Consider the following 10,367-nt stretch of genomic DNA (forward strand, 5'->3'; position numbering starts at 1 on the left):
CAAGTTTTTAAGTACATTAAGTCCCGAGCCCTGATAATTAATAACCGATTTATCATTGTAATTTAATATTTTGGAAAAATTAAATTAGTTTGTAGTGTAACTAACTACGGAGATCAATTTTGATTAGGTTAATAACCTGTTTTTTTTATTTCTAAACAAATTTTCATAAAAAATGTGTACATTATATATCATGATAACATTTGTACACATATCATTATTTTCATACAGAATTACTTACAGTTTACTAACTGATAAACTAATTAATTAAATTAAAAATTATTATATAATGACCAAATTTCTACGTTTTTTTTTTTTTTTTTTTTTTATAGCTTTTATAGTCCGTTGAGGACCTTCGCTGCTTCCACAATTTCTTGCCACTTCTCTCTATTTCCACTTCCTGCTAGTTCTGTCTCTGGTGCAATCTTTGCTAGGTCTGATTTTATAGTGTCCATCCATCTATGTCTGGGACGGCCTCTGGGTCTTCTACCATTAATTCTGCCCATCAGAACTTGCTTGCATATGCCATTCTCTCTCCATAAGTGCCCAGCCCATTCAAGTCTCTTGCTTCTAATGAATGCTTTTATATTTGGTTTTTGGAATAGCTGGTATATTTCCTCATTTGTTCTTATTCGATAATCTCCATTTTCGTAGATAGGACCATAGATTCGGCGGAGTATTTTCCTTTCGAAGATTAGCAGTTTCTCTTCGTCTCCTTTTGTCACCGACCACGTTTCGCAGCCATACGCCAAGACTGGGCGTAAGTAGCTCAGATATAGGTTGATCTTTGATTTTTTAGATAGGAGTTTAGATTTAAATAGTTTCAATAATCCAAAAAAGCCTTTATTGGCTGCTGAGATTCTTAATTTTATTTCATTATGCATATTGTTGTTCTTATTTATGTTAGTACCTAAGTATTTGAAATCGTTTACCGCTTCGAAAGTGTACTCCCCGACACTTACATCAGCTACTATCTCATTTTTTCTGCTGACGACTACATATTTTGTTTTGTCTTGGTTAACTTTAAGGCCCATACATTTGGCAGCTTTAAGTAGATCGTCGGTTTTTGTGGTTACCTCGATGCGTGTATTTCCCATTACCACGATGTCGTCCGCATAAGCAAGTATAGAGTATTCCCCTAGTAATTCCATGTCTTGATATGCTGGCATTGTCCTTACCACTTTTTCAAGGGCTAAATTAAAAAGTAATGGCGACAAAGCATCGCCTTGCCTCAGGCCTGTGTTCACATCAAAACTTTCAGATAATTGATTTCGGAATTTGACTTTACACGCAGTGTTGGAATTACATTCCTTTATTAATCGGATTAATTTTGAAGGTATTTCAAATTCTTCTAAGGTTATCCATAATTTGTTTCTATTGATGCTGTCATAAGCTTGGCTAAAGTCAACAAAACATAAGTGCACTTCTTTTCCAAATTCATAATATTTTTCTAATGCTTGTCTAATCGTAAATATATGGTCAGTGGTAGATTTTCCTTTTATGAATCCAGTTTGATATTTTCCTATTATGTCTTTGGAATATATTTCCAGTCTACGTAATATTGCAGTGGAAAAAATTTTGTAGCATTTTTATTTCTACGTTTAATGGTCCAAAATAAAATTTGCAAATTCATTTCGAATTTCTTGTGCTCTTGTTGACCCTCTTCGTGTACAACCGTGATTTCCTCTTTCATGTAGATTATTAATTTGGTTTTCTTGAGCTTGATTGTACAACATCTCTTGACAATAATGGAGATCACTATCTTCGTCTTTTTCGCGCACCACATTATGTAAAATACAAGCACACTTAATAATATGTACAGCTTTGTCAGAACTAACATCAATATATTTTCCTAGTATTCGTCATTTGACACGCAGTATACCAAATGCACATTCAATGCATTATCTAGCAGCAGACAAACGTTTATTATAATTTTCTTTAAAGGCATTCAAATTGCGACTTGGAAATGGTCTCATGCAGTGGCGGCGCGTTAGGGTAGACAATGAAACATTGTCTACCCAAAAATATCAAATATTCTAATTTTAAAAATGAGTTGTTTATTATATGCTAATATATTATATAAGTCTTTTATTTCTTCATAATTTTATAAATAAAATGTTATTTACACTGATTCGTTTCTGTAGTGTGTCTGTGTGAGTAACGAGCGTGACTAAATATATATTATTAATAAGTATAATTTTATTTATATCTTATCTATACCGTAATCGCTACGTCGTCGCCGTCAAATCGGTCGAGACATATTGAATTGTGTCTCACTATTGATGACGGGCGTATGATATGATAAACGTGGAACGTAGTGGGATATTACCAAAATTATATGTATGGAAGAGACATGTCTCAACGTAATATTTTTATAATTTAATTGCATTCCAACAGTGATTAATGATTAATGGCACGTGTTTAATGTTTATTATTTTTTCTTAATGAAGTGATATACATTTAAAACTTAATATGTCAGATATTATTGATATTATTTTAAATAAAGGTCTTGGTTCTTTTTCGTATGAAGAAAAATGCAATTTAAAAGGTAAGAGACCAACGCCACATTTATCATTAGAATATAAAGAAGCAAAAATTTTAAGAAAATTTCAATTGTCTTGGTATTCAAAATTTAACTGGTTAACAGGAAGCGTTGAAAAAAATAAATTATTCTGTTACATATGTGTCTTGTTCAGAGGAGAGAATGAGTGGAGTATAAATGGCATTCCTAATATTAAAAATTTAGTTCGTAAAGCTGAAAAACACATTTCAAAAAAAAATCTGACTAACAAGGAAAGTTTTCATATGCTGGATAAAAATAGGATTGAACATTCAATATCTGAGAGTCGTCGGTTAACTGCAATTAATCATAATAAACAAGTGGACATAAACAGAAAGATATTAGCTCGTTTAATCGATGTAGTTTGTTTTTTAGGGAAACAAGAATTGGCATTCCGCGAACATCGCGAGAATGAAGGTTCTTTAAATAAAGGAAATTATTGTGAAATTTTAGATTTACTTGCTAAGGAAGAGCAATTTATAAGAGAACACTTTTGCACAAATTTTGTTTTTAAAGGAACTTCACACGACATACAAAATGACTTGATCCATTGCGTAAGTACGGTATTAAATTCTCATATTTTAAAAGAACTGAAAATTACAAATTTTATATCAATACAAGCCGATGAAACTACGGATGTATAGCCCTGTTCGGTCAGAACCGAACATCGTTGGAACGGGCTTCCTCCGATGAATTGCGCCCGAGTTATGGCCTGTTGAATAAAACGAAGCGGGGGGGGACTTTAAGTATGTAGTGGAGGGAGGCCTCCTACATATGTTCCCCTTTATCCGACGTGGATTCCACAAGTGGTTGGAAAGATATCTTCAAAAGAAAAATTTCCACCTGTTGATTGCGGCGCGAGGTGACACCTATTCGAGTCTCGGCAAATTCAAATTTGCGCGCCGCTATACTGACTGCGACAGTCGGCCGAGAGTCAGTTGTCCCCACAATAGTGAGCGCCGATGATAACGAGTCAGCTGACGCCGCGGTATTCCCGTTTTCGTTACAGCGGCTTTGGGCGGCCGTGTAAAAGTATAGGGAGATACTTGGAAACGCTATAACTCACCCGTTGCTTGACATGATGCCGTTGATCAGCTCTGCAACCATTGCCCAGTTTTCCTTCGACTCGAGCATGGTATTAACAATGTTTTCAGGATTGAGAATCTTTCCTATCAGCGTCTCCACCCGGCTTCTTCTTGAGTGCCATGCTTCGCAGGCAAAGATGGTGTGTGCTGCGTCGTCGACTTGGTTCCCGCAGTACCAGCAGTCGGAGCTATCCAGCTTCCCGAACCTTTTCAGGTACTCTGCAAAACATCCATGTCCACTTAGGATCTGAGTGAGGTGGAAGTCTGTTTCTTCATGTTTTCTGTTTATCCATGGACCAATTTTCAGGATCAGCGTGTGAGTCCATCTGCCCTTTTCACTGTTGTCCCAACTTCTTTGCCATATGGACATTATGTCTTCGTCTGTTGGCGTCTCGTGAGTGCTTTTCCGATCTTTGGCTAGCAAGTCTAGGGGCGCGATGCCCGCAATGACCCCGATCGCGTCGTTTGAGACTGTGCAGTAGGCGGAGGCTACTCTTAGGAGGATTCGCCTCTGAACCTTTAGGAGGGCTGTCCATCTTGTGGTTCTCATGTCGTCTGTCCAGACCGGTGCACCGTATAGTAGGATGGAGTGAGCGACGTTCCTAAGTAGTTTTCTTTTTGTTGGTTTTGCGGCACTGATGTTAGGCATAATGCGAGACAGCCTTTGTACGACCTTGCCTGTTTTGGCCGCTACGTTCCTGGCGTGTTCCGTGAATTTCCATTTGCTGTCGATTGTTAGCCCTCAGATACTTTATGCAATTGCTGGAGGGCACTTGGTGGCCGTCTATTGTAATGGTCAGGTCGTTGTATGTCCTCGTTTAGGTTATGATCATTGCTTCACACTTCTGGACTGCAAGTGAGAGTCCTATCCGCGTTAGCCAGCCGTGTACTCGCTGTGCCGAGGAAGAGAGAAGGTTCAACAGTTGTATGGAGTCGCGGGCTCTGGCAATTAGTGCGACGTCGTCTGCAAACGCCAAGTATTCGACTCCGTGGGGCAGTTGTGTTTTCAGTAGTCCGTCGTACATTATGTTCCATAAAGTAGGGCCAATAACGGACTCTTGCGGGACTCCGCATGTGACCTCGACTTTGGTTTCCGCTCCTCCCGTGTCAAAGTTGAGTGTGCGGTTTTCCAGATAGCTGCTGACAATCCGTTGTAGATACTTGGGAACTTCTTTCTCCTGCATCGCGTCTAGGATTACGTTCCAGGAAGCCGAATTAAAGGCGTTCTTAATGTCGAGGGTGAGGATACCTATTTTTCGGTTTGGTGTTACGGTTTCTCTTAGGACGTTTAGGGCGTCGATGGTGGAGCGTCCTTTGCGGAAGACGAATTGTCTGCTGTGCAGTCTGTCGTTTTCGTCCAGAAAACGCCTCAGGCGGTTGTCCAGTACTTTCTTGAAAAGCTTCCCAAGGCAGTCGAGGAGGCATATAAATCTGTATGAAGACGGAGACTCCAGTGGTTTGTCGCTTTTTCTGATAAGGACAAATCTGGCAATTTTCCAGGTCTTAGGGAAGACCCCGTTTGCCAGGCAGGTATTGTATACTCCGATTAATATGTCTGGGTTGCATGACACTATGGCCCTTACTACTTCGTTTGTGAGGCCATCTGGACCCGGGGCTATTTTTGGCTTCAAGCCCCTGGCTGCGTTTTTGAGCTCGTCTATGTCGATCTTCCAGCTGTTTTCGTTGTTGATGTCTTCGGGCCAGTCTTTTTTGGTATCGAGTTCCGGGATCGGTGGTGGTCTAGTGAGTTTGTCCATAACCACTTTGTAGGGGAGGCCCCAGGGATTTTTCTGGACTAGGTCGCATAGGCTTTTCCATGCGGCTTCCTTTGCTCGCTTTATCGCACGCACTAGTGCTCGCTTAGCTGCCTTGGCTTCCGTTTCTTCTTTTGTGCTGCCTATGGTGCCGTGTCGTTTCCTCTTTCGCTGGAAGATCCTGCGAAGGCGGTTTGCTGTGGCGCGGAGTGCACTTATCTCGGGGTTCCACCAGTGCACTGATTTCCTGTTCTTGGTTCCGCCACTGAAGGATGAGCGGCACTCTTGGATGGTTTCTGTGAGAATCGTAGCGCTTTGGTCCGCGTCGAGGCCGTCGAGGGCCTTGGGGAGCCGGTCAGATGTTAGGAGTTCTTCCAGCTTTTTTGGATTTATTTTCGGTGCCCTGCAGGTTTCGCTACTTAGGGGTCCAGAGTTGGTTTCGAACATTATGTAGAAATGGTCGCTTAGGGTTTCTTCGTCGAGAACCTTCCACTTTGACATTTTCTAGTAGGCGGCGCCTACCCTCCCGGGGTCCGCCAACGTTAGGCATGAGTCCGGACAGCGCCGCCATCACTCAGCGGGCCTTGTCGGCCGCGGAGCGCAATTGCGTGCCGAACCACGACCCTTTGTTCTCTAAGATGATGCCTAGATACTTCATGGTCGGGCCCGGCTGTACCGCATGGCCCTCGATCCGCAGCTCGATGTCCACCGGCCGGTACCGGTTCTTGAAGACCACGGCTTCGGTCTTGTCGACCACGAGCCGCAGCCCCAGTCCCCGGATGTGGTCGGCGACTAACTCGAGCGCCTCGTTCGCGTGGGCTTCCAGCTCCTCTGCAGTGTCCTCGACCGACACGATGAGCGTGTCGTCCGCATACCCCATGGTGACGGTTCCACGGGGCATGGGCAAACGGAGCACGGTGTCGTAGGTCATGTTCCATAACAATGGACCTAGTACCGAGCCTTGCGGGACACCGCAGGTGACGTTGACGGCCAGTTGGTCGTCGTCACGAAGAAGCAGTAGTGTCCGCGAGCTCAAGTACGAACCGAGGATCCGCCGCAAATACGGCGGAATGCCCAGTCTCACCAGTGCGGCGCGCACCACCCCCCACCCGATGGAGTTGAAGGCGTTCCTTATGTCTAAGCCCACTGCCACAGCAAAACGCCCGTCATTAGTCGCTCGCAACAGACCGTTGACGAGGAAACGAAGGGCGTCGTCCGTGGACCGACCGACCCGGAAGCCGAATTGACGATCTGACAGTCCGAGCCCGGAATCGGCCATATGAGCTTCGACTCGGGAGACCAGCGGCTGCTCGAAAATCTTCCCGACGTCGTCGAGGAGACACAGTGGTCGGTACGAAGACGGCACCCCCTCCGGCTTTCCGGGTTTACGCAACAAGCAGAGTCTTGCGCGTTTCCATCGGCTGGGGAAGGTGCCACCTCTCAGGCAGGAATTGAAAACCTCCGTAAGTCGCCCGGGATTGGTGTCGTGCACAATACCCCATACCCGGGACGGTATACCGTCCGGGCCCGGGGCCTTGTCCCGACTCCTGAAACGACCGACGGCGGCCGTCACTTCCGCCCGAGAAAGCTCCGGAACGGCAACCGGTTCCACGTCGACGTCGGTGGGCATACCCGCCTCGTCCCCGGCGGGGAAGAGTACAGCGGCGATGGTGCGGATCTGCCGCGGCTCCATCGGCGCTGTCGCAGATGGCCCGCGAAGCTTTTTCATGACGACCTTGTAGGGTTTACCCCAGGGGTCGTCATCGACGGACTTAACCAACTCCGCCCAGCACCTTGACTTCGCGTCGCGGATCAGGTGCTTCAGCCTTTTGCGGGCTGAGCGGTACTCGACCTCGGCCGCGGCAGCCGACTCTCCGTCGGATCGCCTGCCGCGCGATCTGGTCCACAGCCGTCTCCTACGGACGCATTCTGCCCGCGCGGCCGCGACGTCGCCGTTCCACCAGAAGACCGGTGACCTGCCGCTCGGGTGGATGGTCCTGGGCGGGAGAGCGGCGTCGCAAGCCACGGAGACGTTGCCGACGAGCCTTTCGGCCTCGGCCTCTGCGCCGTCTGACACGACTGCGCTTCCCGCTGACGGAGCCGCCACGGCCCACTCCGCAGCCACCCACAAGGCGGCCAGCAGATCGGCGTCCATCTGTGACGTACGCCAACCAGCCGGCCGACGCGCGGAGACGGCGGGAACGGACAGGGACGTGCGCGACGGAACGTAGGAGTACTCAAGTGATGGTGGTTACTCATGTTCTCCACGTCCGTGCGCACGGTCCACTCCAGGATCTTCCTTGCGGTCGATTCGGAGACGAGAGTCACGTCGACTCGAGAACCCTCCCCTCTCCCGAAGAAGGTTGGCTCACTCCCGACGTTCATGAAGACCATCCCCAGGGACCCCGCAAACGCAGCTAGCGTATCGCCCCGACGGTTGGTCAGACGGTCGCCCCACGCCAGTGACCGGGCGTTGAAATCTCCCCCCACGAGGAGGTCGATTCCAGTCCCGCGGTACCTTCTCACCGATCCGTCGTGATACCCAAAACCCAATCCCTACAGGTGATCTGGAGGTATCACGACCACATCACGGCTAGTCACCCAGGGTGGAAGGAAACTTACCGGGCAGTCAGGGACCGTTTCTATTGGAAGGGTTAAACGACGTGAGGCTGTATGTCAAGTCATGTCACATATGTGCATGTACTAAACCACTCAACTCACGGTCGAATAACCCCACCAACTCAAGAAAACCCCGACACCCCTGGGAGGTTATTAGTATAGATTTAATGGGACCCTATCCTCGCACGAGTAAAGGAAAATCCTATATCTTGGTAGCCACCGACTGCTTCAGTAGATGGACCGAGGCATACCCGCTCGGAACTGCCACTACTAAAAACATTACCGAAATGCTCGAACGAGAATTTTTCTCACGTTTCGGCTACCCCCGCGTGTGTCTCAGTGACAACGGCCCCCAGTTCGTGTCAAACGACATGCTTACCGCGATTGAACGATGGGGGGTGGAAGGTTGGACCACCCCAACCTATCACCCAAGAGCCAACCCGGTCGAGCACCGCAATCAGGACTTAAAGAAAGAACTACGCGCGGCACTCACCAACGGCAAATACACCACCTGGGACACGAAGTTAGCCCCCATTTTATTTGCTATTCGAAACCGGCGCAATGTACAGACAGGATATCCACCATCGGTGTTAGTACTCGGACGCGAGTGCAAAAGACCCGGAGATTGGACCCTACAATCTGAATCACATACGCAGGTCGAACCAATAAACAGGGATAGACTTAAGCGGGAGGTAAAAATCACAGGCAGACACAACCGGGACATAGTGGCCGAGAAATTCAAATTCTCGGAGGGAGATATGGTACTACACCACTTGTCCAAGGTGCACAAAGGATTTCATGCGGGATTCGCACCGAAATGGTGGGGTCCCGTAAGGCTGGACAAGTGGGTTGGTAAAGGAGTTTTCCTAACCGATCAGCTACCGCCGAGGAAAATCCACGTGTCCTGTCACACACGATTGCGCGTTTTTCAGCATCACATCCAGTCACCGTCAACAACCAGCAATGGACACCTCCAAGGTTGTGGAGATGCTGGAGAAAGTCAAGGAGGCGGCCACGGTGCAAGGATCGATGGGGAACTGTCGCACAGCGAACGACGTCCGGAAGGCGGGAGTCGCTCAACTGCGGGCTGAGCCACTACTCTGGGCAGCTTACTGTCGGGGGTGGGTGGACCGGACCACCGATTTGGTGAGGTCCCTCGGCTCCTCGACGGCGAAGTCACCGGCCACTCCACCAACGCCGAAACCACCGCGATCGTCGACCCGCCACCGGGTCCTAACCACCAAGGCGATGGGGTCGGGGTGTGCTACACCAGCAACACGCGGCGCCAAACAGAGCACAACCCCACCGCGGCAAGACACCAGCTCTGTACGGCCATAGCGGAACGTGACGTGGGTGAGACCGACTCCGGGACGTCCGCTAGTGCCCAGGATGCCACCGGCGGACCCGCACCCACCGACGACGGAGTGGACGGGGATGCCAAGCCGCGTGGCATACGTGGACCGCCTGCCGACGCCATCACCTGCACTTCCATCCGACAAGCCAGGACCACTGGAGCCCTGGCCAAAGCCCGCCACACCGGCAACATCCAAGCGGTCGGCAGAACGGGCCAAGGAGATGATGGGAGAGAACACCAGCGGCAGAGGAGACTGCGGGCAAATGCCGAGAGGGAAGACCCGAGTCAGCAGTACCGGCTGACGAAGGCGACTCCCTCGGCAGGGCCGACCACCGACCCGGAAGGTCGGGAGACGGTGCAGGTGTCAGCACCGGTGCCAGGTAGTTCCGCCCAAGAACACCGACCGGAGCAAGATACCAACCCGGGGGAGGCGATGGAGGTCGATGACCGAATCCTTGACGAACCCGGGTCACCACTCCCAACATTCCCGGACATCGAGGAAGGCCCGCCCGTGTTCTCCACGCCATTTACGACCCCCAGGGCGGACTAGACACCACGGCTGGATACGACCCGTCTACAAAGGACTGGACATCGTCTCCACGCCTCGGCGTCGTCCCCACCACGCCTGGGGGACACCACAACGGAGGTACAGTTAGTCGGTGACCCGACCCAATAAGTTCGGACATCGACGACGGACGAACCTCCATAACAGTCACGGGGAAATAGTGTAACAAACTGGAGCAGTACCGCGACTGGCGGTTTGGCGGGGGAGTATGACGCGGACCCGTGCGGCAGCCGTTGCCGAAACGGCAGTCGCCGACCGTGTGCTTATCTCTCTCATCAACCACCACTTCGCGACACCCCGTCCACCCATTCATCACCGGACAGGGGACGCGAGCGGTCGCTACGACGTCCGAGGGTACCACCACGTAACCGGGCTGTTTTTCCGATACCGTGTATGGAAACACATCTCATCACGCGTTTTCGACAATCTTTTT

The 10,367-nt window shown here is 49.0% G+C and overlaps 1 pseudogene; it reads right to left on the reverse strand.

Moving 5' to 3' along the window:
* Positions 1–1,598: 1,598 nt before the first annotated feature.
* On the reverse strand, positions 1,599–1,973 carry LOC112681094 (annotated as a pseudogene).
* Positions 1,974–10,367: the final 8,394 nt, after the last annotated feature.

Source organism: Sipha flava, unplaced genomic scaffold, assembly GCF_003268045.1.
Source record: "Sipha flava isolate LNK unplaced genomic scaffold, YSA_version1 18538_pilon_pilon, whole genome shotgun sequence".
Taxonomy (NCBI): domain Eukaryota; kingdom Metazoa; phylum Arthropoda; class Insecta; order Hemiptera; family Aphididae; genus Sipha; species Sipha flava.